This window comes from Podarcis pityusensis (genome assembly GCF_964106645.2).
Source record: "Podarcis pityusensis genome assembly, chromosome: 12".
In the NCBI taxonomy this organism is placed as follows: domain Eukaryota; kingdom Metazoa; phylum Chordata; class Lepidosauria; order Squamata; family Lacertidae; genus Podarcis; species Podarcis pityusensis.
In genome coordinates this window covers 39,297,321-39,321,415 of record NC_138037.1, presented here as the reverse complement: position 1 = coordinate 39,321,415, position 24,095 = coordinate 39,297,321, and the positions used below count along the sequence as shown (strand labels likewise).

The 24,095-nt window shown below is 40.2% G+C and overlaps 1 long non-coding RNA gene across 1 annotated transcript in view; it reads right to left on the bottom strand.

The window, feature by feature from the left end:
• Positions 1 to 2,434: 2,434 nt before the first annotated feature.
• Positions 2,435 to 24,095, bottom strand: part of LOC308459600 — a 66,704-nt gene continuing 45,043 nt past the window's right edge. Inside the window, exon 3 of the long non-coding RNA XR_013978208.1 lies at positions 2,435 to 2,495. This is a non-coding gene — a long non-coding RNA (uncharacterized lncRNA). The remainder of the gene's footprint in view (positions 2,496 to 24,095) is intronic.

The following is a 24,095-nucleotide window of genomic DNA, read 5'->3' as shown; positions in this document are numbered from 1 at the left end:
CTGGCAGTGAAACCTCAAAGAGTACAGTTTCTTGTTAAATATTGTGACAGCAGCAGTAGGCTTTCGTGTCAAAATACTAGATATCTGTATAATCACTTACACCAAGTAACTACATCCAGTGGTCTAGATTTAATAGTGAGCTGGCCCGTGACTGTAGCCAATTAGAAAAGAAAGTGATTTCTCTGAGGTCACATTTATATCAATTGTTTGTATGTACGAAATAACCAATTGGAACAAAAAATACCTAGCAACAGTAATGACAGCTTGGTAAAAGCAGCTGCTACACAAAGGAAAAATTAGAAAATTGCTCTCTAGTAAGGAAGGATTCCATGAATTCATTTTGTGTGGCTTTCTCACCATGAATTTTGACAGAGAACAAAATGAAATATACAGCCCAGATATCCTTGTACACGGAAGATTTTGCTTACACCATAGTTAGCTGTATTGCTTTCTTTCCCCCTCACCAACAAACAGAAAATGTTTTCAAAGCCAGATTACAATCAGAGTTTACTGTAAACAGCTTCAATGGAAAGGTGGAGAAGGCAGGCTTTATTTATTTATTTATTTATTTATTTATTTATTTATTTAGCTCAACAACAAGGTCTATCTAGGTTTGCACTAGACACTTAGCCTTGAATTCTCATCTGTACAGCAATAATATAATTATGACCTCAGACGTGAGAAACAAAATTGCAAAGGGCTTTAGCAAGGTATTATTGTTTATTACTATATCTCAACTCAAGCTTTAGCTGAAAAGGCTCCAAGATTAATACACAACACGGCAGTACCTGAATGCAGGATTACAATACAAAGGACATGACAGAAAAGGAAAAAGGGATAAGTAGGAAAGAGGAAAGCAGCTAAGCTCAGACTTCAGTTCTTAAAAATAAAGAGTACTAGTTCTAATGACCAGCTGGGATGGAAAGAGTTCAAGGAGAGGAGGAGCCAATATCTCAGCAGAGCCAATGGAGTGGCTCTGCTTCTCATCTCTCCCCCTGCTGCCTCTGCTGGAATAAATATTATATGAATGCTATATGAATGAATATTAATAATTGATTTCAGTGGAAACTAAGTCCAACTCATTTAGTCTGATTCAGTCCAGTGTGGTTCATGGCCCTCATTCACTTTAACCCTTTTTTTACCCTTACCCACAACCATTGCTGGGCAGAGGAGGAGGCAGAAGGATGCTCAGTTAGCACTCTGCGAATGTTTGCTGGCCAGTTGCCCTATTTGCCAGGGGGGACCAGCAAAAAACCCAACAACACTACTGGTACCTCTTGTTTTGCAGGTTAGAACTGGAATTCACGCCAATCTTCCCGCAGCTACAGTAACCAGTTCACACTAGCAAATTCACAATTACTGAATATATTTTTATTGATTGGTTTATTGATTGATTTGATTTGATTTGATTTGTATTCAACTTATCCCCCCACGGCGCTGTACATAATTCTCCTCCTCTCCTTTTTATCCTCACAACTACCCTGTGATGTACATTAGGCTGTGAGTGTGTGTGTCTGGCCCAAGGTCACCCAGTGAACTTAATGGCTGAGTGGAGATTTGAGTCCTGTCAGCAAGCTCCTGGTCCATCACTCTGTCCACTCTATACCACATGTACAGTGGCTCAGATTTCTGCCAGATTGCCGATACACAGAAATAGCTCACCAACGCTATCTTCTCTGTAATGGGTTATGCCAAGGATAGTCAATCCGGTGCCTTCGTCCCTAACAACCTGCCATTCTGCCTTGGGCTGGTGGGAATTGTACCACAATATTATCTGGAGGGTACCATTTTGACCACTCGTGGATATAGATATAGACATCTCTCTCAGACCTATGTGAAATGGCAGGCAGTATGATATACATACAAAAAGTCCCTCTATGAGCACAAGCTTCTTCTTGCATGCATTTAATAACCTAATGCTTGGTACCGATAGTTGCTACCAAAATGGAACCATTTACCATAAAAGTGCCTAAAACAGCCTAGGCATATTTGACTACTGATCAAACGATGTACATTATACACCAAAAACCAACAGAGAGAGGAGCACACACTATTCATGAATGCATTGTTGCCATCAAAAGGCAAAGGAGCTTCTTTGAGAAATACTTTAATTTTGTTCACAGAGCCTGTATCGTATGTCTAAATAATGTTTCTTATGTTTTGTCTCATTGTCTGATTTCTGTAAGGTTCTCCTGGGACATTATAACTCTGCTATAACAAATGAGTTATTTTAATCTGCTAGTATTTCCCATTCTAAATCCTGACATTCTGCTGCTACCATTATTAGCAGAACTAAATTACTTAATGGTTAGCATGAAAGCAATGCTTCTGAAGATGAGTTAAGCGTGCCATCTATCCTGTTCCATTTAATATTTCAGATCATCTAGCACTCTCATTGTAAGGTAGATAATCTTAAAAAGCATGAAGTTCTGACCTTAAACACTAAAGTTCCTGCTTTTCATCACTTCTGTTGAGATGTCTAATATTTCTGTTTTCTGTGAATAAATAATTTTTCTCCTTTTAATTCCATAACCTCTTCAGAGCAGTTAAAATTATGTTAAAAAACTCATTAACTTTGACGAGATATTGATGATGCCAGCAGTTAATTATAAGCCAGCTGGTGTTATGGCAAAAATTAAAAAGTTAGACATTAGAAGTTTGCTTTTAAAAAAGTAAAAACCCATACTATTGCTTTGGTAGGCAGTGATAAATAGGCTTTAATCCTGCAATGACCTGATACTATCTTTAACATTAACCAGCACATGCTTAGCAAATTTCCTCCCACACCAAGAAACTATCCAAGTATGGGAGTAATTTAGTCCATTAGAATAAATACTTGAGAGGAGGGCATAGGCCAGAGACATATTTATGGAACTAATTCTTTTTTATATACAGGTGGAATAAAGTAATAATATTAGATTATAAATCTCAATAAAACCTATTGTGTTTTGACCAATATGGCTACCTCTTCATATTTTCTATGCTGTTATTCCTGCAATGATATGTATTAGTCCAATATATTATCATTTTTGTTTTTGCAGGTCACTCCACAAATCTAAATTAAGTCATTACAACGGATGTAGAACATTATACATTGTACTGGGCCACTATGCTCAGCATGTAATTAACAACAAAGAAATGGCAAATCTAAGAACTTCACAAAATGGGGGTGGGAGGCTTTTGAAACTTTTTTGTGCACCAGTGATGTGATACAGCACCAACTGAAAGGAACTGGAAGCCTCATGTCATATCCTGACTAAAGAAAGGGATCCACGTGTTCAGAAAATTTAGCAGTTGCTGTGGCAGTACGTTCATCAGTGGATAGCAATATAGTGTAGATTTGTGCATCATGTCTAAAGGCTCAAAGGTACCATTTGACTTCAAAGGGCAAAGATTGCTTTTGTGAAGATGAGCTTGACGTGTATGTGAAGAAGAAACTGGTTCAGTTCAGAAGAACAGATGAAGTTGAAGCGATGCAGATAAAAGATTCCAGAAAGATTGCTGCTGAGAGGCACAGTAGTAAGTGCAAGCAAGAAGTTGTTTCATGTGATTAAGCTGTTTTTGATTTAGATGCCACAGAAGCAAATACTGTATCATTCTGACTGCCACCCAGATTCGATACTAGTAAAATGACACCAGACTCAACTTGGCCTGCAGTCAGATAAGACAGGAGGACCTGGTAACAGAGCACATGCTTTGCTCAGAGAAAGTGCTCGAGTTCAATTCTTGGCAATCTCCAGGTAAAAGGATCACGTCGTAGAGGATGAAAATAAATCTTGGCCTAAGTCAACAATATTGGGCTCATCTGACCTGATATAAGACAACTTCCTGTGTTGCTAACATGTTTTTGCTAAGCTATGTGATTTCATAGGAAGCCACCATGAGTGTCATGTTCTTTTACCAGCCATTGTAAAAACAATTTTATTGCAGACGGCAGCATTTCATTTTACACAGCAATGTGGAAATTGCAAGAAGATTGTGGTGATATTGTAATCACCATAGCCTTGTCATAGCAAGAGAAGCAGCCTGTCTTGTTGCAAGTAGCATGGAAGAGAGGTGCAGTAATTCTACTGAAGATGGCCGGTAGACTGCTTCTGGGAAAGGTGCCTGGTCAGCCATGCTGATTTGTGGTGAATATCTATCACATAAAGAAACGTGGGTTGTTGGCAATGGCTGTTTCTGACACACTGCTATTGACAAATGAAATAGTAGGGATGGAAGGAAACTGGTCCATGAAAACATAAGTGTAATGCCATCAACTTATCCAAGTTCATTCTTATTTGCAATGCAAATGGGGGAGTTCAGGTGGTTTGGTTCAATACAACTAACTGACATGCTTTACAACCTTGATATGTGGCCAGGATATGATGGAATGAGAACATATGAGTTGTTAAGGCTCATCAGTGTCCAAGTTAAGGTGTCTTTATGTGTTTGATTTGGGGAAAATGTTTGCACTTTAGATGACTTTGGAACATTTCATGCTATGGGAAGTGTTCAGTGTGTCAAGCCAGGAACTACTGTGATCACTGAGGAGAAAATAGTGTGTCACATTAAAATCTAATGGCTAAATAATCAGCAAGTACAATTAAAAGTTTATAGGATTCTTAGAAACCAGTAATTATAAAACTTGGAAATGCTTCGTGTGGCATCATGACCAGAGAGAAGGGGAATACCTTTTTATCCTGTTGGCATTTAAAGGTAAATCTATCAAATCCACACTTTCTGAAGCAATATGCGAATTGAAACACACCTATCATTTGAAATTCACACTTATCTGAATTTTATGTTGTGCACTTCTTGTAGTTTGCCTGGAAGAAAATGACAATTACCATAACGTCTTTACAATATGACTGGACTAACATGTTTTAATAAGCTTTTTGTTTATTGAAGGTTCTATAGATAACAGAGTGATAACAGGGTTGAGTTGAGTTAAGAGACTATTGTGTGATCTGCTTTTGCTGGAATCTGAATAATTTTAGGACCAGTGCACCTATATGGTGTGCTTGAGCCCAAGTGTATACAAGCAATCCTCATTTTCATGGGGGGGTTTCATTTTGGACTCCCATGTGCATTGGCAGAGTGTGCATAATCCTGCTCTGCCCTATCCACCCCAGCCCTTTTCATGACCTCTTTATAACGTTTGGGGGCTACTTCCGGGTTCAGCACCGTGCATGTGTGCACGATCATGAATCATTTGGAGGCACCTAAACCGGGAGATGTCTGTATCCGCTACTTTATTTATTGCAATATGTGTCTCAGGTCTATACCATTTATCTACACTTCTCCCACTCCATTTCCTAATCTTCTGCTATCTAAGTAATGGCCTTCTCAGTAATGGCACCACGTTCATGGAACACTCTTGCTTGGACCCTGCTTTATTGTACTTACAGTGCCAGGTAAAAATACCCTTTTCATTTTTCCTACCTTTTAATTCCCTCCAAGCAATTTCAATCCTGCTGACTGATTTATGCTACTTAATATTTTTTTGGCAGCTTTCCTTTTTATATATACATTTTATCATCCCCCCCCCCGAACCATCCCAGAAATATGATTGAAGGGTGGCATAAAAATACTTAAATAAATAAATACATGTGGCTTTCCCCCCGGGGGGAGAAATGCTGATAATCTGAGAGAATAGGCCAAGCGCCTTGTAACTCTAACCCAGACAATCTGTAGAAGGGGTGGTAAATGTGATAATGACAGAGTCAGAAGGGAAAGTGAGAACGTTCCTGTTGCTAACGCAGAAGATTACATTGCTGGGCAAAGCCTGCTTACTAGGACAGTTCTCTGCCTTGTTCTTCTTTCTCTCCCTCACAACCCCACTGCCTGCGCTAATCCTAGCTATTCTATAAAAGCACATAACACCTGTGTGCCAGAGACTTAAAGACGTTTGTAATCTGCTGCTGATCTATTTGGAGAATGTGCTAACTGTCAGTTTCTTGATGTATGGTGGGTTGGGGGGGGGGGAGAGAGATGACTGACTGATTCCATAGCAGAAGCCTTCTTTAATTTCCTCTGGGCTTTTACCCTTCAATCAAAGGCAGGCCTGACCCCACACTATTTTGGGTAGTACCATCAAAGATTGAAAACTTAATCCTCCTCTCTTTTTTTGTAAACCTGACAGGCTGCAGTATCCATTTACCTGTATAATATAATATTTTTGAGCACCCACCAGTCCTGGCAACTTAAGTATTTTCAAGACATGAGTGTCTAATACACCAACAAATAATGACAACCAGCACATCACTGAAAGGAGGATTTTTAAATTTTATTTTAGTTTTGGCATAAGCACAGTAATACATGCCGACATTGTAAGAGCAGTCCTTTCTGTCAATCAGCTGAATTTTCTTTAAGCTTCTGACATACAAGTCACATTGAGAGGGTTATGCATTTCACAAGTGGATTTATATATAAATACTTTCCCTGGCTTTGGTTCAGCACAACAAAAGAATTCTAGCATTAGTCTGTATTTGTATTTCTGCACTGACGTGTTTTGATATAAACTGCATACAATCCTAACTAAAAAGTGCCATACAGTTGGAGAACAAACCATACTTACTCTTCTATTCTTCGTAAAAATGCCAAAGTTTTTCCCCCCTTCTTGGAGATCGGAGGCCTTATCTTCAAAAGCATTAAGAGCTTCCTGTCTCAAAAGCAACACAAATCTCTACAAGACCTGCCTGCTGTTCGTACAGATCCTTCAGTTCCTTTGCTACCCCATATACACATTGCAAAAGCTTCAAAATGGTAGCTGAGGTTTGCCATAATATTGAAAATACACCTCATAATTCAGCACTCAGTTCTGTACCACACAGGTACCTCTATATCAGGGGTGGGGAATGTTTTTCAGCTGAGGCCCACATTCCCTCAGGGAGAAACTGCCAAGAGACATTGTGGAGGGGTCAGAGGTAAAGAGCACCGGATGTGTCCTGGCTCCTACTTGCAGACTCAGTACCTGGTTTCTTAACTAGGTTTCTAGGATTAAAAGTTTTGTCCCAAAATTCACTGCAGTGCCCAAGCATAAATTGGGTTCCGGGTTACACAGTCAGGAAGCACAGCAGAGCTCTACAGTACTATATCACTAGGCAGAAGAGAAGACGTTGACCCAACATTTGACTGTCCTTTGGAAGAGCTGGGTGGGCACAAACATTTGCATGGTTGGTATTCCAAGGCTAGAGCCCAGGCAAGCAAGCAAGGGCTCCTATGAATTGGCAGAGCCTGCGAAGTCTGTTTGTGCCAGCCCAGCCACCTGGTTTTCTACTCCATCCTGGAAAACAAGGTGTCATTGCATTCCAGATAGACGAAACATGAAGAGAAGGGAGTGGAAGAGTGCTGGTGAGATGACATGGCCTGGTGAGGGTGTGTTGTCTAGGGAAGGCCAGACAGAGAGTCTCAGAAGGCTCGTAGTTCCCTACCTGCTGTATGCTTCCCACTGTGAAATAATATCAGCCATTTAGAGAGGCCATTTAGATTAGGATAATAGAGAAGGCAATAGTTTCATCCTTCCATCCCAGCACCAAAACCCAACTGAAATTACTCCACAAGCTTTTGTCTAGTAAAAGTCTTCCTTTCTATGAACGTTGTTAGTCCTCCAAAGACTACATCAGTTTTGGGCACTAAGTTCTTTAAATATTTTTCCAAATACGTGATTTCAGTTAGTTTGGTCAGTTGCAGACCTATTGGACAGAGTAATATGACAGCAGGAGCTATGTGGGAGGGGGGTCATGAAAGGGCATCTAAATAATAATAATAATAATAATAATAATAATAGATAATAATAAATTTCTCCCTAGGAAAACTGCTTGTGGGATTTTCTGCCTCATACAGAAAAATAACTTGGCCAGCTTTGGGTTCTGTGCATCTGAGGGAGATGGTGTTTGTTTTTCAGTCTCAAATGGTAAAATATTTTGGGCCAACTGCTTATCCTTCTCCATATTTTCTAGGTGGCCCAATTTCACTTCCAAAGTGATACACACCTGAATTTCCTATTAGAGGAAATGATATGCCTGAGAAAAAAATACTTGACTTTCCTCCAGAAGCTGGTTACCTAATGTAATGTGAGATTCTGAAACGTCTTCAGAAACTGGGTTGAACTAATATTAAAAGTGCAGCTGCATTCATCTGTTGCAGAAAAAAAAAGACCAAGATTCTGCTCATCTTTAAGATGCCACAAGAGTCTTTGTTGTGTTTATGTTAAATGCATGGCCAGCTCTACTGTTAGGCAGATTCAGGCAGCTGCCTCTGACAGTTGATTTTGGGTACTTTGAAAGGGGAACAAATAGTTAGCTAATTTATCATTGTTGTGTTGTAACTGCCAAGATAGATGGGAGAAGTGTATGTGGGATTTCCTGCTCCAAGTGCTAGAATAACTAAACTACCCTTAGGGATTATGAACCTTGCCTGGGGGAGAACAGGGACATCACAGAATGTATTGGGCCAGCTCTGGTTGAATGAGGACTTGAGTTGTAATTGAACTCAACAGTAGAGTACATATTTTGGGTGTACAGGTTCAGTATTTGGGATGAGAAATTCAGGATAGCAGAACACTGCATAACATCTTACTGGGACTCTGGGAAGCTCCTGTCACTCAGAATACTTAGTCCAAGGCAGCAATTTGTGTGATATGGAGAAGCTGTCCATAGTTCAACACATAAAAACACTATAACGGGAGTCCTGGATTTCCTTACATTAAAATAGGAAAAAGGAATTCTATGGCAGTATGGAACAAAATTGAAAGGAAATTAATTATTTTGTACCTCTGATTTGGTGATAGTTTATTTCCCCCAATAAATCACTTGCAGCTTCAATGAACACATTAAGATTTGGGTTGTACCCAATGGGCAAAAGGCACTTTGTGTCACCAATCTTTCTCTCTCCGCTACAACCCCTGTATGATTCAACAAGCCTCTCCTGGGATTTGGGGAGGGGGGCTCCTGAAAAGTGTGGACTGAGTTAAATGGGGCTGCAAACATAAAGAGGGTCTACCTGAAATAGGGGGCAGGGATTCATGCACCAATCGGAAGGGCAATGGGTCAGTGGTAGAGGATCTGCCTTACATGCAAAAGTCCCCAGATTGGGTCCCTGGGAATGTTCCCCTGTCCATAACCCTGGAGAGCAGCTGCTAACTGGTGTAGACCACACAGATACACCAAAGATCTGAGTCACAGCTTCCTATGTCCCAGTGGACTTCTGCCTTCCTCCAGATTTCAGGCACGCCTCCCCTTCTACAGCAGCTCCTTATGACACATACCCCAACTCTTCAGGAAGGTCTCTGACCCTCTGAAGAGGCTTTTTGGAGGTAAATGGCACTGCAGCAGGGGGGAGGGGGGATAATTAGCTGCACAAGCAACTGTCCACTGGTACATTCCCAGGATTTGTTTAGAGAATGCAGCTGCCAGACTGGTGACTGGGAGCAGCCGCCGGGACCACATAACACCATCCTAAAAGATCTACATTGGCTCCCAGTATGTTTCCAAGCACAATTCAAAGTGTTGGTGCTGACCTTTAAAGCTCTAAATGGCTTTGGCCCTGCATACCTGAAGGAGCATCTCCACCCCCATCATTCATCCCAGACACTGAGGTCCAGCTCCAAGGGCCTTCTGGCAGTTCTCTCATTGAGGAAATTGAGGTTACAGGGAACCCTGTGGAACACCCTCCCATCAGATGTCAAAGAGATAAACAATTATACAACTTTTCGTACACATCTGAAGGCAGCCCTATTTGGGGAGTTTTTACTGTGTTTGATGGGCGGCATATAAATAATAAATTCCTATTATTATCTTTAATAGCATTTTGTAAGTGGAAGGGAACAAGGAGAAGAGCTTATCCAATATTTCTCAAAAGATGACTAACTGACAGAAGACAATGTTCAAATCTTTCAGAAAATCAGGACCACCAACTGCACTTAATATTCAGATACACAGGGACAACATGGTAGCACAATGTCTAAAATATGTTTCATATAGCAAATTCTTATTGAATTATGCAGTTTGCAAATTGTTGAAGTATGAAAAACATTCAATGGCTTAAACCTTATTTCAGTAGCAGTTAAGTAAATGGTCTGGTTTCATTTAACATCCAGTTCTGTAGTTTAGGTCAGTGAGTTTAATTATGAGAAATGGAAAATAAATACATACATTAATTTTATATATGTTTGAATTGAAATGCACTGGTTTCTCAGAACAAACCATCAATTTCAGTGAAAAGCTAGTGGAGTTAGTGAAAACCTCCTGCCTTGAAAGAGAATCTACTCATTACCATAACAGTACAGAGTCTTGAGTATGCATGGATTGTTTTCCACTGGGGACATATTGGATTCATTTGTTCAAAGCATCTTTAGCCATGCAGTAAAAATGTATAGGTTAGAAGAATTAAAGAGGCATGATGATGGCAGGCTTGAAGTCTGTGATCTGAGCCATAATTCCTATTAAAATTGATTAAATTGACTTAACAATGATACATTTCCAAGTTCTTAGGTGAACCTAACACATACCTTTGTTAGGAAAACAACTATCAAGAAAACTGTTAAGGATGTTGCATATATGATGTGTTCCATCACAGATTTCTACTCTACAAGCGTATAATTCAAGGTCCATTTAGTTTTCTTTTCAGCACAAAGGGTAAGTGTGTTCTGTGGGTGATTTTCATCACATAGTGAATCCACATGAACATGGCCTGCCATGTGTCTGTGCACTAGTTCAGGAGTTTATATGTTGGTGCCATTACTTCTGATTGAGCCTGCACCTCTAGGGTAGTCAAAGGGCAAGTTGAGGGAGGAAATCTGTGACTCTGAAGTGCTTAGCAGAGGGTGAGTCTTTTAAAAGAGGCCCCGTGAAACATGTGTACTCTGTATCTACAGGGCCTCTTTTAAAGGACTCACCCTGTATATCACTCAACTGTGAGTGTAGAGAAAGGGATAAGGCTAGTGTCTGGCATACCCATTCCAGTGAATATCATCTTTAAGACCAAGATGGTAGGAAATGGGATAGAGGGGAGACTGGATAAGAATTACAGAGCAGAAGTTGGTATAGGGATTGGTAAGGAGGAAGCAGTAGTCAAGGGAAGCATAGGTACTTGCAAACACTTGTGTACTCCCAGGGCTGGCCCAAGACATTCTGAGGCGAAGGACAAAATACTCCACTTCCCATTCTAGGTGCAGAAGTCTACCTAAGTTGAATCTTGCTTCAACACTGGCAGCAAGGTAGCATCCCTCACCACACTGATTGTGGTGGGTTGTATACTGAATGCAGGACAAGCATTATGGGGCACATAATGGAGTGGCTGGTGGGTTCAGGAGGAATGACTTGTGGGAAGGGCAGCAGTGTCTGCCGCCTGCAGTCGTCGCATCACTCAGCCTTCTTGTGGGACTGGCTCTGCTCAGTCCAACTGAAACCAATTTAAGCACAGATATTCTGATGACAATGGGCTGCAACTAGAGGTGGGTGAATCTTGTCTGTTTGGGTATCTCCCCGTTTCTCATTTTTCCAATCTTAATGTCAGTTCTCTGCTTTTTTACATCAGTTTGTTTTTCTTAAAAAAGTCCTCCTGAAAATTCCTCAGCATTGTAACGCAAAAGTCTCCTAATATACACATTTTTGTATGCATATTTGAAAATTTATTCCCCTAATATAATACGTATTCATACATTGTTTTCACCAATATATGCCTTTTTAATGGGCACTTCAGGGTACAATTTTTTTGTACATGTTACTTAGCTGGAGAACTGCATTGCAAATTTTGAAGGATGGCTGTGTTTCAGTTTGCACAATTAGGTAGGTTAGCCTTTAAATGTGAACTGGACTGAATTTATCCCCCATCCCTAGTTGCAACCAAAGCATATATGCTGCAAACCTACACACATACAAACACACGTGGCACTCGGTTTGGGAGTATTGTGGAAAAGTTAAAGTGGCAGCTAGACTCCTCAGTGGTATCCACTGATAAGGACCCCACATGAGAGTGCAAAAAATGTCTGCACACAAGTGCACAAAGATCAATTGTACATGTGTTTATGCACTGGGAGATGCACACACACCTTCTTTCCCCACACCTTCTGTCTACCACAATTGTAGATATTTTCCTAGGTTCTACTGGTAACAGGTCCATGTTGTTCTGAATTAATTGAGAGTTATGATTCTCCCAACCCAAAGATGGGTGAGGTACCTTTTGCATAAGGTGACAGAAATCTCATTTAGGTGTTTGTGCAGTAAAAGCCATTAGTGGAGGCAGGGGGAAGACTGCAATATATTTTTCCTTGCACCAGTTTATATATATGGGGACGTGGGTGGCGCTGTGGGTAAAAGCCTCAGCGCCTAGGACTTGCTGATCGAAAGGTCAGCGGTTCGAATCCCCGCGGCGGGGTGCGCTCCCGTCGCTCGGTCCCAGCGCCTGCCAACCTAGCAGTTCGAAAGCACCCCCAGGTGCAAGTAGATAAATAGGGACTGCTTACTAGCGGGAAGGTAAACGGCGTTCCGTGTGCTGCGCTGGCTCGCCAGATGCAGCTTGTCACGCTGGCCACGTCACCTGGAAGTGTCTGCGGACAGCGCTGGCTACCGGCCTCTAGAGTGAGATGAGCGCACAACCCTACAGTCTGGCAAGACTGGCCCGTACCGGCAGGGGTACCTTTACATATATATGTATATATATATATATATATATATATATATATAATTTTGCACACCTTTTGCAACCATTCAGCCTTCTGTAGATGGCTTCATTGTGGAGAAGGTTCCTAAGAGATTCTGAAAGTGCAGGTATTGTTTTGGTTTGTCTCTATAAAACACGTCACTAATTTTATTATTTAGCTTGTCCTGCTGGCTAACACAGCAACCCACTCCCGTTAAAAAACATAAACAACACAAAGACTTGCTAAGTGCCTACACTGTTTTTATAAGCAGAAATGTCAATAGGCTTTTGACTTTGAAAGTTTTACCATCTATATTCCAACAGTAAAAGAACAATTTATTTGCTGTATGGAATAAATAAAGACTTGAAAATTCCCTATTTTACCTGAGTTGTCATCCTTACTTCACTCACCCTTAGGGATACAAAGGTAAAGGTGTCTTTAAATTTGGCGAAAGGTGGGGAAACACAGGGCCATTGCTAGGTACATAAACAAGAACCCTATGATACAGAATTGCATAAATGAATAGAGTGCTTCTGGAGAAATTAGAGTTGCTAGGGCTCTTTCCTTTCCAATTCTGGGCCCAATCCAGCACTTTCATATTGCAGAATGACTTACTTCACCAAACCTTTATTAGGCATTACAAATATAGGCCATCATAAAACATCCATGTATAAAATTTTAAAATATATACAAATAAACAGCCTTGTAAAATATGTAATACAGTCATACCTTGGTTGTCGAATGCCCTGGAACTCGGACATTTTGGCTCCTGAATGCAGCAAACCTGGAAGTGATTGTTCCAGTTTGCGAACATTCTTTTGGAACCCGAATGTCCAACGGGGCTTCCGCAGCTTCTGATTGGCTGCAGGAACCTCCTGCAGTCAACCAGAAGCCGCGATTTGGTTTTCAAACATTTTGGAAGTCGAACGGAAGTATGACTGTAACGAAGATTTTCACTGGAGTTTCTTCCTGCTAAATAGTGCCATTCATCACCCTAAGAGATACTATTGATAAAAACTCAGTCACTCTTGCAGTTACTTCCAGGTTAATGTCAGACGGATAGAATCTGATATTTTCATCATGCTATGATGTTAGACTACCCAGAAAAGGGGATAGAACGCATTTGCGTAGCTGGTTGTACAACAGACAGTAGAAAATAATATGTTCTAATGTGTCTGGCACATTCGAAAAACATCCGCAATGTCTATAATTTCTGGGGCTATTTAAATATCTGCCTTTGACAAAATGTTCAGTTGGGCTAACATAAAGGCCCTGCATTAGACTGGAATTATTAATTTTGAAATATAAATGACCCTGTTATCTGTTGTATTTAAACCATAAAACCTGGGGGAGCAAATTTTATTTACAGCTGACTTGATGTTTTGTTTTTCAATGTCCCTTAATATGATTTGAATATTACGATAAATATATTGCTCCCTTGAATTATACAAGAGTTCCAAGTCAATACCAATGGATATGATTTTGCTATATAAGAGTTGAAACCATCTGGATTTATAAGAGTCCTTAAGTAAGTCAGGAAGCAGACTCGAAGGTTGGCAACAGAAATGGCAATGCAACCAGTATTTTATAGTGCTAGCCCACACCCAATATTCCATCTGCACACATCGTCTCATACTTGATTGAACTTGGGAGTCCCAGGATACGTCTCATCGGTGGTATTCCAATTTAAAATGCTACTTAATTGTTCATTGCAGAATGAAATCAATGAAGAGATGAGGAGGCGATGTTGTTGTATTGAGTGACTTCAACTGCCCTCACATAGACTGGCTACATATGTTTTCCAGTCACAACAAAGAGATAAAATTTCTAGATATCCTAGAACAGATGGTGCTGGAACCAATCAGAGGGGCAGTGACCCTGGTCTTAATCTTAAGTGGACTTGCTGTGAGATGTGTTGTTGAGCCAATTGGGAACAGGGATCACAGTGCTATCAAAATTTAATATTCTTGTAAATGGCCAATTACAAGGAACATCCAGCATGAGGAGATTGGTAAAAAGGAAATTGAAAGGCAAAGTCAAGATGGTCACATGCTTGGTAGTTGTTTAAAGGAGTATAAACAGTGGAGGTCATGGCAAATATTATATACATAAGGCCAACATATGGAAGGTAAGATGATGAAATCATTAAAATGTGTAAAATCATTAGGGGTTAACAGTGCAATCCTGTACATATGTGTCTGTAAGTCCCAATGCTTTCAATAGGACCTGCTCCCAGGTTGGTAGGTATAGCATTACTACCTGGAAGGTGTAATAATAATACCAAAGGAATTTAAAAACAAACATTTGAGTTGTATTGTGTGCTGTACTACAACTTCTGGAAGGGAATACTCTGTTATTTGAATCTGACTTAAGCACTAACTTTCTAAGAGCATTTCATTACTGTGCCTTGGCAAAATCTTTCATGTATCTTTCATGTGCTATCAAGCATCACTGAGTGCGAAAATTTTATGTTTCCATGGCTCCTTGCAGTTATAAAAACTGAGTTGTTGTTGTTTTTAAAATCAATTTTACAAGAATATACATTTTTCAAGCCTAAATCAACAAAATGTATTCACTCTCTAATTGGCTTTTGTCGGGAGACATTCCTCTTTTCAGCTAAGAAAGATGTGCTCTTTGATGTATTCATTAAAAGATATCTTGCTTTTTAAAAAAAGTATATATATTAGAGGTATGGTAAGCTTTTGTCTCCCAATTTTGACTGTTCTTTTGTGCCAAGTATGGCATTTTAAATATGTGTTATTTTTAACAGGGTTTAGGTTGAGTAACAAGGTGAATATTATTCTTTTAAATCTAACTTCAGACAAGTAGGAGTGAAGCCAATTGAAGTAAATCACAATTGCTAAACAGAACTAAGTTTGCAACAGCTTTATAGGACTCTAAAAGAGAACTCCGGTATCAAAATAGAACCAAACAGCGGCTGAAATACAATTTTATTGTAGCTTTCACTTCAGGCCCTCATTGTCCAAACCGCCAGCATTACAATAACCTTCGTGGTCCTACATTTTCACTAAGTGCAAATTATTTATGTTTCACATGGTACTGCTTTCTTTTCTAAATGGGAAATGTTTGCTAACTGTAGGAACCATGTTCTACCAAGGGTGATGAGCCTTCCGACTGAATTAAATTCTTTCGCATTTGTAAATTAGGGCAGGCGAACCCTGCTACTTTACATGCAAACTTTGAGTCTGGTCCCACAGGCTGTTGATGATATATATACAGTCCATGCTGTTGTTGGCTGGCATTCTGAACATGGAATATAGCTCACCTGCAGCAAACTGTATAGGATCATACTGGCATGAAGAGTGTGGATTACCATAGCATAGCTCCCAGTCCATAGTACTCACAAACAAAAATTCAGTAGGTGAAGCTTTCCCAGTCATTGCATCTTCATGCATGAAACAGGATGAGATATCTCTTTCCTGGATTTCTGCTTCTTATGCACTTGTTCAAGACAGCCCTTCAGTTGGCAAACCTACGTAACTCAACCAAATGCAAAAGAAATTGTGCAGTGCCTAAGGGAAACACTTGAACTTGAGTTCTGCTGAGATTCTAAACAAGTTCCCAGATATAGAGCAACCTGTGCATCATGTTGTTCTGCCAGCCTTGGACAGAGTTGGTGCACAGATTTTACAGCCAAGAAGAAACCCCTTTGTCCAGGGTGGCTAACTTGTGGTCCTCCAGAGTTGTTGGACTGCAATTCTCATAGGCTCTGCCCATTGGCCATGCTGGTTGGGGCTGATGGGAGTTGGAGTCCAGCAACATCTGGAGATGCTCAAGTTGGCCACTTCTGCCTTAGTCCAAAGGTCAGATTCTCGCTTCACTTTTGCACTCAGTGATCCTGAAGTTTGAAACAGATTGCTTGTCTATACGAGTATTTGTATCATTGACTATTTTATCTGTATTGATGAAGGGTGGGTGAAGGAATTGGTGAAGGGTGGCTTTTTTATATATAAAGAGCCTTTTAAGTGTGGACTGATTCAGATTCATTGAATACCCACTGGAACTAATGGAATGCCTTTCGTTTACTTCCACAAGATTCAATGTTTATGTGCATCGTATGGCTAAAATGTTGCCCCTTGTAATTCCTTCTATCTGCAGAAAAGAAAGAGAGGTTGCCTTAAATCTCAGCCAAAGTCAAATCCCACTCCCTGGTTCAATAGTCTACTCACAGTGAAATCCCTCACACTCACTTTTGCCACAGAACACGGGTCCAGGATTGCATCCTGTATTGTTTGCAAGCACCTGGAGCAAACCTATTGCAATGGCTCTGGCTCTATTTCCTGCTAATACAGTTGATGTAAAAACTTAAGGATTATCATCCCCCTCGGGATGTAGCAGAACATCTTCTAGCACCAAACTGCATTTAATGGCAACCGATTGTATACAAAATTCAGTAATTTGCAAAGGGTCTCTCAGTCATTAGTGAGAATTAATGAGGTTCTACTGTAATAAAATCTCACTTTAAGACACAGAGTTTCACTCAAACATATGGGATTATAAAAGTAAATTTGCGTCTCACATAATCTTATGCCACATTATAAAGCACTTTAAAAAAAGGAAAGGAGGAAAGGAAGCACCCACAGGTCTGAACAACTTTATTTTTATGCAGATTGAGAACGTACCACAATGCTTACTTGTCACTTTCCCCCTATCATAGCACCAGGGTGCCCTGGGGAGAAAATGATGTCTCACTTCACCTTCCTGTTATTGCTCTACCTTTGCAAAAATTTGCTTGCCTGCCATTTGTGGGCTGAAGGAGTTTTGGCACCGCATGGCAGTTCTGTTTTCCATCTATCTTGCCGTGACTCACAACAATTGTGACGCCATGGCAAGAGCCATGAAAACCTACCCTCCTTGGCAACTTGGTACACTGTATAACTTATGCCCAACCTGGCACAGTTTTTATCATCATAGCCATCATCTTTTTTATTATGTCTCGGACTTGAAGAGTCCTAAAAGCAGATGTAGCTCATGATGACCTGACGTCAATGGGAGAATGAACCAGGTGGCTAATTGTCTCTCAAACAAATACACTGATAATTAGTAGGAGAACACAATGGAACAGAAGCCTAACCACCAACCTTTATTTAAGTTAAGCAAATGGATGAACAAATGATGCAGCTGCATTGTGCTTTGAAAAGTTAACAGCGGAGCCATACTTCGTCTAGTCAGTCACCACTAGCCAAAGAATGCCCCCAGGACCTGCTTATTGACGACTTTGACACTGGGAAGCATAGAAAGAAGATGGAATGCTACCAGGTTGCAACTGGGAATGAGTGTGTTTGAAAACTCCATTAGGACAGGTTAATGCCTAGTGTCCCACCTCGGGGGAGTGGGTTCGGATCCCTTTAGGGAACATTCACATTCATAATGTCATTTCAGTTGCCATTTGTCCACATTACAAAACCAAACAGTGCTGGCAGTCTCTGTTCAGGAACAACCTAGGAATGAACAGCAGCAGGGGTTGACAGTTGAGATCAAATTGCATTGGCAAAGCAGTGGCGTGATGCTTTTCCATTGCCTGCTCAGAGAATTCCTGGCTGAGCAACTATTACCCATTTCCCATCTTTCACAAACTGTGAGCCCCATCATGGATTTTATTTTTAAATGAAATAAAATTGTATTTAAAAACTTTTATTTGTAAAATAAAATATATGTGATATTTATATCCAAAACTTTTGTGTTTTCTTTAATAGCATTTTTTTTCAACAACAACAAATCAATGAGTGTTAAGGAAGGAAAAACCGGTTATTGCCTTGTGAATGACACTGAAACAATAGCTCAGTAATAATGTATTCTCGCAAAACACTAGAATATAACATGGATGGATTGATAGATGGATAAAAACCAAACATTTCAGTGTAGATTTGAATGCTCTTTTCTTGATCACTGCACACAGTCTCTTCGAGTGCTAGAGATATATTTTGCTTGTCACATCTTTCACTAGCACTAACATGCTTTTTCTCCTTTTGAGTTGGTAAAAGATGCCAAGTAGACTTGTATGGCAATCCAGAAGTGTACTGAAAATTCTTGTGGAAGGAGTGGATAGGTTATCATAGAAAACTTTATTCCTCATCCTTTCCCTTAGTTCTAGGTACACACAGATAGATACATGTCCCTTGCTTGAGTCACACAATTCAGAAGGAAAGAAAATTAAAATGTACAGTCACATCAATATTCAGTCAATTGCAACATTACTTGCTTATCTGCATACCACACCAGATGGCTCTCATGATTCAGAACTGACAAGCCCAGTTTTGTTGCTTTACCACACACACACCCCAGCCTCCCCCAACCTCTTGCCCTCCAGATATTTTGGACTCAAATTTCCATCAGCCCCAGCCAGTATGGCCAAGGGTCAAGAATTATGAGACCTGTAGTCAAAAACATTGGAGAACATTAGGTTGCGGAAGGCTGGTCTATGTCCCTCTTGAATGAGCACCTTTTCAAGTAAGGTAAAGAAGAGGAAACCTCCTCAATATTCTAATATAGTCAGGTAGACACCCATGATACAAGAACTTGCTGTCTCCCTTGGAGGTCCATATGGCACTGATGTGTTTATTTTTGTTTCATTGCTAGGTGAAGACCCATTTGTTTGCCCAGGCATATGTGAAAGTTAGTTGTCCATTCTGTGGTTTTAAGGGATTTTGTCTTTGTGTGTGTGTACGGTAGCTAATTTTCTAATCTGTTCTTTTTGGTCTGATTGTTTTCACATTTTATATATCTTGGGGATTGCAATTTGTATTGTATTGCACCCTGAGTTCTCTCAATGAAGGGCAAGTTAAAAATCTATTCAATAAATAATAAATAAATAAGGCGAAAGCACCTTTTTAATAATAACCTATCTCAGCTTATGTCAAGGGAATATGTTGAGTGAAGACTCAGTAGACCATGGGGATTTCATTGATGGGTGTTGATGCAAATATCTTGTGGATTTTTATAACATTTTTATTTATTTAAAATATGTATATCCCTCCTTTTTGCCTGACAACAGGCTTCCAATGCAATTGACAAAAATATATAAACTAAAATAACAGAGTTAAAAAAAAAAAAGCAGTGGTTTATGAAGGTTCAGGACAGGGGGAAAGAATGATGAGAACTGAATATTCTCTAGGTCCTTAGATGTTGCTGCTTTGCCAACAGCTGCTCTTCAAAGATTCTGCAGTGGAGATAAGGGAGAATAGTCTGGCATGTCTGCCACCTAGCAGCCAGGCCAGGTAGCACCAATTGCTTTGGTCCCTGTGGATTGGGACATCTCACCCAAGCAGCTTGCATCTTACGAAGTGGACTACAGTGCCACATGTACCCCCCCTCCCAATACTATTCATTCAGGAAGGGTTAGGAATATTTTTTAGGGTTTTCTTCTATGAGGATGGCAAGCTGTAGCTACATCCGAACCCTGTCCACTAGTCACTTGCTGAAATTCGCTTTCTTAGCATGAAATCCAGGAGGCTTCCACACTGAGTCGGCATAACAAGAAAGAATTTCATCCCTTTGCAGCTGATCACAACTACAGGGTTTTTGTTTTGTTTATTTGTGATCATTACAAATTTCTCGCTCAAATTTTACCTTCTGGAGTAGAAGCCTAATAAAAGGAGAGAGAGAATAAAGGAGAAATTTACAGGGAATGACAGAACAATAGCTGCTTTAATAGAAGAAACAACAAGTCTGCGGAGGCTTTACATTTGCAGAGTTTACTTTGGCAAATAGAGAAAGCATTGGGGAAAATACTCCTGTCTAGTCTTGCTGCCTATTAAAGCAATTGACTGTTTGCTAAGCTTTGTGAATTTTCTTTCTAAGTTATAAATAATTAGCTATGATTTACTAGTCTAGGTGCAGAGGAATAAGTTAAACACTGCTCCTTTCCATTCTTTTGAAGCTGCTAACCAGGGATTAAACAGTAGACAAGGATACGAGGGGTTATGTTTCTTTTCACCAGATCATCTATCATTTCATTGTCACGTTACAGGATGTAGTTGAAAGGACGAACTCTTCACCACCATCAGCGCCATTGAACAGCCAAAATGTTCTCTGCCATTATTTGCTCATTCTGAGCAGCTGCCTCTAAATGGCTGTAGACATATCTGAGACAAATGTTCTGTTTGTTAATTTAGTGTCCCATCACACAAGGTGCTTGATCCAGCAAAGTACATAACCCAGCTTTAAGCTTGTGAAGACATATTTTGACTTAATGGGATCACTCATGGGTTTGAAATTAAACGTTTGCTTAAGTACCTAGTTGGGTTTGGCCCAATACACATCACCTTGTAGGATCGAGGCTTTGCAGAGGTGAGCATCAGACAATCAAACATATGAAAGTGCCTTTAATCTTCTCACACCACTTCTCCATTTTGTAGGAAATAGCTGTTCCTTTACACCCGGTTTCTCATTTTCCCACAGCACTGATCTGCCTCTCAGTGACAACTAATGATCACCTCACTTCCTTCAAAACATGCTACATGTTATTCACCTAGAAAACACCTAGATAATGAATTAATTGGCATTTATTAAACTTTCTCTGACTAAGTGTTTGCATAGTTAACTTGACTCTGAAGACCCACTTGCAGAAACAGTTCCACTTTGGGTTTTACTTTCAACTGACAGAGCGGTACCTATTTATCTACTTGCACTTTGATGTGCTTTCGAACTGCTAGGTTGGCAGGAACGGGAGCTCACCCCGTCGCAGGGATTCGAACCGCCAACCTTCTGATCGGCAAGCCCTAGGCTCTGTGGTTTAAAAAAGTGTGGACTTGCACATGCTGGCCAGCTTCCATTTTGTCTTGAAATGTTCGTTTTGGGCTTTTCAGAAGTGCGTAAAGGCAAAAAGCAGGCAGGGGGAGCACCGGCCCGCAATGGAACCCACCTGAGAGGTGCCAGAACTGCGCTCTAGCATGCTCCAGCTGAAAAAACAGCACTGTCAGAATGGAGCATTTTCAAGAGAAAGCTTTTCTCTTTTATTCTCACTATTTTCCACTCACGCAAAGGAACCATGGCTAGCTTTTTGTAGATAAAGGGAAAATATGTAACAAGCAGGTTTTCAGCAGGGGGAAAAATGTATATTTGTTTTATGTATAACTGCTTATGCTAAAAAGAAGGGGAAATCTCAAATCATGTCAGGGAACCTCTCCTGATGGTGGTATTGTTTAGGAAAAGCCAGATTAAACAGACATGCCTGTAGTCTTTACTTGGAGGCATTTATGGAATTAACATTCTGATTCTCAGCTGGCAGCATGCTTTGGAGCTGGGGGCACAACATGCAAAGCTTTTGGCTCCCATTAGTTTTTCGTGATAGTCCTATACATATTTTTTAAAAGCATTGTGTTTTGTGGAACATAGCATCCAAAAATCAAAGACATGCTATAAAGGGAACTAAAGCCTTCTGTTAGTTCTTCAGGAACTAAATCGCAGTGTGTGTAAAAAAGCTGTGGTAGGATCTTGAATTCTAACCTACCTGGAAGTAGTGCAAGTGTTTAAATTGTGTATGCTCATTCACATTCAGGTCAGCTTACTTAACTCCCTATATATTGCACTTTCCAGTATCTCAGCTCAAACACAGCAAAACAATGGATATTCAAAAAATGATCAAGGATCACAGTTGCTCCAATATTGCTTCACATAAAATGTTGACTGTAGTCAGATCTACACTGCAGTCCTTTCCATTTCAAAGTCAGCACCGTACTGGTATTTTTTGCAAATGCAATCACCACCTACAGAGCACATGCATGGAATAGAACACTGTGTCTATTGTAAAGAATTGCAATAAAAAGCAGAAAGATCTATCAACAGCTTTTTCAATATATTTTAAGAGCTGGTAGAGGACTTCCTCCTTAATGTTGCCAGACCCAGAAATTTGGTGACACCATAGGCTCCCTTTTGTAGAGTTGCCATACGTCTGAGAAAACCTGGACATGTCCTCTTTTGGGGGGCTAACATGCCCATCCGGGCAGATTTTTACAATTTAAAGGAAATGTCTGGGTTTTTTGGGCTCTGGCTTGGGCGGCTCAAGTTCAGGCTGCTCTGCACACCGCTGCTGCTGCCGGCCCGAGCTGACAGCAGCTCAGGGTGTCCTCTTTTTTTGCTCTTCAAGATATGGCAACCCTACCTTTTGCCTTTCAGATATTACTTTAAAAACACAGACCTATGCCCACTAGGAAAACATCTCTCAGGCCCTTCTTCCTGTGCCTCCTCCATGAGAGGTCTGGAGGGTATCAAGAAAAGAATGGGCCTTTTTTTGCAATGGCTCCCCATTTGAGGAATGCTCTTCCCAGGGAGGTTCATCTTCATTTTACACCACTAGGGGTCAGGCGAAAAAATTCCTCTTCAACCAGGCCTTAGGATGATTGACATCTGATGCCCTTCTAAATTTGTTGTGGGAGTGGGGATTATTGGCTTCTTCTTATTTTTACTATGTCTTTTGCAGTTTTTGTATTGTAATTTTATCTTATGAGCCACACTGAGATCTGCGGATGAAAGGTGGCATGCAATTTTAAAATAATAATAATAATAATAATAATAATTCTTTTTATTTGCACACCCATTTTGCTATCAAAATCAGGCACTCCTTCTCTCTTTCCATATGATTAGCCAAGTTCTATGTTTAAATACCAGGTGTTGCCTATTTTGGCTTGAAAAGCGTTACCCAAAATCATGGATAGACAAATGGCTACACATTTTGTCCACTTTTTGACATAAGTTTCTGATGATGGAGAAACACAACTTTTGTAACAAGATTTATTCATAGAACGGCAGTCACTGAATTTAGTTTTCTGATACTATTTTCTTCCCATATAAGCCCATAAAAAGTAAGATGGGTGAAACATAAAGAATGCTTAAAGCTGTTGCTGATGTACATCCACACAGAAAGAAAAGATAGATGGCAAAATGTTTATGCTCTTTACATTTTTTTGCTGTATTAATAAGGAAACTCTGTGATTACCAATCAAAAAAGGCTCAGGAGTTTTGCTTGTAAAGTGCCCCATTATAAAGATTTATATGTATATCAAGGGAGTAATATAGAGCATTGATGTTTTAAGGAGCTCAGTTTGGAATCTCTTTATTCAATGAAAGCCCGTGAGAGTGAAATATATATATTTCCTCTGGTAACAGTGTGAGCATCATTGCTTGTTTATGATTTGAGCTGTAGGGGGGAAAATTCCCCAATATGCAGATACTTCCCAATATATTTCAGAAATAACAACGAAGATAAGCTCCCTGCACTTCACTAAAATCCATTATAACCTAGTATTAGGTAGCCCAGAAGCTCAGCATACAGATTAGGTGAGATCCAGAGGCCTTCATATGAAACATCTGCATGGTAACTGGGGCTGTGGGTGGCTCCCTCCATATCTTTGCACTGAAAAGAGTTCACTTTATTTCCAAACCAGATCTGGCTCAGTTCTGTTACTAATACTCCCCCCGACAGCATCATTGCCCTATCATTTGACAAAGT